The sequence below is a fragment of the Rutidosis leptorrhynchoides genome, chromosome 1 (assembly GCF_046630445.1).
Source record: "Rutidosis leptorrhynchoides isolate AG116_Rl617_1_P2 chromosome 1, CSIRO_AGI_Rlap_v1, whole genome shotgun sequence".
In the NCBI taxonomy this organism is placed as follows: Eukaryota; Viridiplantae; Streptophyta; class Magnoliopsida; order Asterales; family Asteraceae; genus Rutidosis; species Rutidosis leptorrhynchoides.
The window spans coordinates 18809718-18815865 of record NC_092333.1 but is presented as its reverse complement, the minus strand read 5'-3'; positions in this window follow the sequence as shown (position 1 = coordinate 18815865).

Here is a 6148-nt window from a genome sequence, read left to right as displayed (position 1 = left end):
AAATATTCTACGAAATTGAGCACCCTGGTAACTAAACTTAACGTATATATAATTTGAACCCTTTGTATAATCATCTTAATAATACACGCAAACCAACGTGTACGCTTCTCAAATAGCATACGTCCGTTAAAAGGCTAGTGCTCTAGCTCGGACGGGGATATCAAGCCCTATGGATCCATATACTACTACTCGCGCCCACCAGTTCTTATAATTGGCAGTTAACAGTTACCAAAGCTAAGGGATTTTCGGTTCAAACTCAGTGTAGAATTTAGTATGTACTTGTATCCATTGCGTTTAAAATAAAGTGCATGTATTCTCAGCCCAAAAATATAGATTGCAAAAGCAATTAAAAAGGGAGCAATGAAACTCACCTTAGCAGCACATAAAGTTGTTCATCGTAATGTGACCGAAACTCGGTATATCAAATAATCGTAGATCTCAACCTAGAGAACATATGTTGGTCAATAAATGTCTATCAAGCTAGGTCAGGTCATAGTGTATCATAATCCTAATGCTCGAAATTGACATACGAAAGTTATTCAAAGTTGTTTCAAAAAGTCAATTTTGACAATAGTTCAACAAACGAGACGTACCTTATATAAGGATTCATTTGCTCGGTTGGTAATACTCAAAAATCCATTTTATCAATCTCGTAAACAAGTTGTTTAAGTATTAATTGCAGATTTAAAAAGCAATTCCAATTAATGTCAATTATAATTCAGTTGACCATATCTTTTGATTCGTTCCTCGAAACTATTCGATATCTAAATGAAAAGTTATTGACTTTTCGCCAGCTTTCCGAAAACATGTATATCATATAACTTTTACCCGTAATATATGTATTTAATTCGTGATTTATTATAAACTGTTTAACGACAAAATTTAGCATACAAGCATGTATAAATATATACACTCGAGCACTAGTATGTATACACTATTAATTTATAAAATATAAAATATAAATGCTTACGTATTAATATTGAGATTCAATATTGTAGAAAGTACGTAGACATAACGGAGATGATAAACACTAGGTTTGATTCACAAATATACCCCCGAACATTACTCATAACCTCCTTGGCAATAACCCATAATTTCCTTAGCTCTATCCCGCTTGAAAACCATTTTGAAAGTGACACGCTCATAACCTCGTCGTAGTATTTTATGTATAATACTAATTAATAATATTAATAATAATAAGATTAATAATAATATTAATCTTAATAATAATAATAATAATAATAATAATAATAATAATAAACAAAATAAATACGTTGTAATATATGATTTAGAGAAAGAGTGTGAAAACTTAGCAATTTATAGAACCTTTTCTGAAAAAGTACCCCATGCGATCGCATGAGATTTGTGCTTCAAGGCCATGCGATCGCATGGCCCTCTGATCCAGCTCAAAAACTTTTAACTTTTTATTTGTCGACATAATTTTATATAATATATATAATATATTTAATTTATATAATTAATTATATATTATATTAAATTCACATGCATAGTTGACTTGTAATTTTTGTTCCGATAAGTCGTACGTCATCACTCGACTTATGTCCCGGTTCCGGTTTTTCAAATGTCCTTTCGTACGCTGAGAAAACTTGTATTTTACATTTCGTGTCACGTACCTTTGTCAAAATATAGCCTTAAATTATCCCTAAACTATACCACTCAAAGTATATCTTAAACTTTCGAGTATTTTGATCATTTGCTTCTATAAATTATCGTCTCGCTATTTGTTAATATATATAATAACAAATCGTTTTATGACCAAGTTAATATATATTTTCAACATTCATAAACACGTTTTAAATATACGTCGCAAGTTATTCATACAATTAATATTCCAACTTATCATATATATTCAAATAAATATTTAAACCAATCAGTTTAATGTACGGTATTAAACAATTAATACATTGTTATGTTTTCAAGTTATAGTGTATATATATATATATATATATATATATATATATATATATATATATATATATATATATATATATATATATCTATATATATATATATATATATATATATCTATATATATATCTATATACATATAATTGTTCGCGAATCGTCGAGAACAGCCGAAAGGTATTTGAATAGTTCAAAAATTTTGAGATTCAGTTTTACAGACTTTGCTTATCGTGTCGGAAATGTTAATCATACAAAGATTAAGTTTAAATTTGGTCAAAAATTTTCCGGGTCATCACATATACTAAAAAGAAAACAAACTACCTTGATAGAGGCTATAATCCAAACAAAGCAAAATAACCTACAATAACCACATTCCATCATACGATAAACACCCAAAAATATAACTAATGTAAAACACACAAAATATTCAAAACTTACACTCAATAATTAACACCAACTATCTAAATAAAGGTTGAATTGAAGATAACGGTAACAACTTACAAAACCTGAAATACGACATTTAAACACCAAAAAAACATCATCAACATACTGATAAGCAAAAAAAAAAAAAAATAATAATTCAAAATACACAACAAATGATAGATACCAACAATTGATTCAACAATATTCAAACAATCGAAAACGAAAAACAAAAAAATAGACAATTACGTACCTGTTAGTGATGCTCGTTTCATAAACACGCTTCTTACTCTCTTTTAAATTTATAATTGAATTAAACTTTGATTCGACTATGAAACAAACTCATGAGAAACTATGACTCAGTAGTTATAATTAGCAAGTGTTCCGTTTAAAGTTCGTCCCAAGAGAGCGGTGATTGCTAGTTGAATCGATGAAAACTCATAATCATCCTAAAGGTTGTGTTTGATTGGGGGGTTTCGAAGTTTTAAGATATTAAATAAGTAGTTGCAAATTAAACTAAGAACTTAGAAATGATTAAGTAATTATCAATATTAAAGGCATGCACACTTGCTTAATCCACTTGAAGCATTCAGATTGTTCTATTGTTCACTTAAGAGCTAATTCTGTTCAAACTTTGGACTAGTATCCCTACTAGATGTTATTATGATCAATCAATACTTACAAATTCCCATAAGCTTGCATTAATTGAATCAGTTGAATCATGCAATTACCATTAGTACTTAGCCTAGGTTAAAGTCCCCTAAATCCCTTTGGTAATCAAAATCCCTTAAGAAAACCAACTTCACTATGTTGACTAAGGACCAATTGAAAACCAATCTAAACTAAGACCCCAATCCCTTAAAGCTCTAATTTGATTGTCTAGATCACTTAAGTATTGAAGTACAAGTTGCTTCACTAATCAAATCCCTTTGAAGGCTACATAACTCATATAATCAAAGTCAAGTCCAAAACAAGCATAACAAAGGATCTTGTGACTAATTCTAATGACAAACCACAATCATAAACTCATAAATTCATTCAAACACAATAAATAATATAGATATGAACAATCCTTAGCTATCAAGCTTCATAAACAAGTGCACATAATACAATCTAGCCAAACATGGCTAGAACAAGATCAATACAAGCTAATAGAGTAAATCTAAACATGATTAAGCAATAAACAAGAGTAGATTGTACCAAATGTATGAAAGTTACAATAAATCAAAATGAAAAAGATGAAGATGATGAAGAACATGCCCTAGATCTTGATTCAATCTTCAAATCCTTGATGTAGAATGGAAGAATGGATCAAAACTTGATGAAAAACTTGATAAAATAGCTATGAAACCCTAATTTTGATCAGCCACCAAGAACTAGAACTATTCTATTGATGATTTCTATGAAAAACCCATTTCTCATTTTATTTATAGTTCCACAAAACTGCTCAGAAAATACAGTGGAACGTCGTTCCTCTTTAAGGAACGTCGTTCCCTGGCTCTAGAAGTGGAACGACGTTCTGGATGTTGGAACGTCGTTCTGGGCTATAAGTGGAACGCCGTTCTTAATTAGGAACGTCGTTCCTGAATCGTGCTCTAAATGGCATCTTGTTCTGTTTCCATTTCCTTTGTAAATTTCCAGGTAGAACGTCGTTCTTGGCTTTGGAACGGTGTTCTTGATTATGGAACGACGTTCTTAGGTTATGGAACGTCGTTTTTGATGTTGGAACGACGTTTTGAAATTATGGAACGTCGTTCTTGTTGTCAGGATGAGCACTTTGCAGTTTTCTTGTTCATTTGCATACTTTGATCAATTTTACACCAAATTTACACTTACAACTGCAATAGCAATCAGAACGCGATTAAACCCAAGATCATAACTTTTCTAGCACTTTGGAAAAGAAAACCGAGTAAAACGAGGTAGATATTGCGTGAGAAACATAGCGTGGATGAGTTAAGTATCACCAACAAATATCTAATTTGCAAAATGACGTAAATACCCTTTTGAATAAAAAAATGTCGTGAACAGGAAATGTAATTTGATCAAATGTAATAGTATTAATATATAAATACAAAAAACAATACATCCTTATCAAGATTTTTCGACATACTACTTGAAAAAATAACTTGGTAGTACAACATTAACGTACATGCAAAAAAGCTTTGTTAAATTAATTGAACTAGTATCATCTCTACTAAATTTTGAATATGTGATCAATTCTAAGCGGACGTTATGTGAGCTTTTTTCAGTTTCACGCCATCACAACCTCTCTAACGGGGTGTTCAAGGCCTTTGCAGGAAAAAAGGATCGTTGATGAGAGCTTACTGATATGTTTTTGTATGTTGTAAGATAACTCAAAAAGCAACCCGTTACAATTCAAGCAACTTCTCCTGCTACAATCACTTACACGTAATTTTCTAGTAATTTTGCTACATTACCGCCACGTAACTCTCAAATTTTATCAAACATACACATATTTTTAAGTAATAGCCCTTCTATTATCATTAAGGTGTATAGATTTATTGTACAGTTCCATAATTGTCACTTTAAAGTCAATATGTAATACAAATGTGCAATACATTTATACACAATAACAACAATATTTAATTCCTCTATTTTAATGTTACTTTAGGTATAAAAAAAAAAAGAACTTTATAACAAGAGGATATATAAAAAGCACATCACAATTTTCCTAGCATTACTAAAAAGCAAGAGCATCTTAATAAAATATTAATTGCAAGTACTAACTACTCTTGAATCCACTAGCTATATTTCATATACAGTTACGGAGTATTTGATTAATTTAAAATTCAACTTGAAGTAATATTGTAATAGTTTGTTTAAATCGCATAATTATATAACTTTTTCTCGTCACTTAACACTTATTTCCCCTTTTTTTTGGCACCTATTTAGCAACACTAAATGATTATACACCTCAACTGAATAAGTGTAACATGTAACAAACCACGTAGACTTCACCAAGTGATCACCGAGTTGTCCAATATGTTGGAAAAAATTACGACCTCACTAGTTCCCAACACACGCTCAATAAAAGACAGTAAAGAAAATAAGAACAATCTACAACACAAAAATTTAACGTGAAAACTCTAAAACAGAAGAAAAATCACGGGTCCCCATAGAGAGAATTCACTATATCACAAATTGTTACAATGACATAGACAATTCTTTTAAGCCAACTACACTCTCCAAAGTATTTAACTAATACAACTCTCAAATAAGGGTAAGAAATAAAAAAATAATCAAATACTTAAAGCGTATTGATTGATGCAATTTGAAATGATGCCCATGACCTCCTTTTATAACCAAGTAAGTCACCTCCAACTTCGTGTTCCCACCTATGTGGGATAACATCCTTCAGTAAGCAGCCATATCAATTCTTCTAACCAAAATCAAAACCAACAAATCTTCATCTTTTGGATAGAAGAAAATAACCATGCTTCCAAGAATAACTGACGTAGACGTTTCCTCAACGACAACTTCAAGATCCTCATATTCATGCCGTTGACATTATCTCTAACCCAAGAAATAAAATTTGCATCCATGTCGAACATTGTCTAAACTGACAATCATTGTCATCACAAACAGTCATAACTCTTAACAGAATTATCATACTCTACCATAAAGAGTATAACACTTAGAATATCACATTCCAAGCATTTTACATCGGCACATGTTGTATACCCAACTGAACTGTTATGGTGCAACTTCCTGTTTGGCTTTCCCTGGAAGTTTCATTAGCTAAAACATCTGTTTCCACCACACAACCTGCATCAACGCCAAA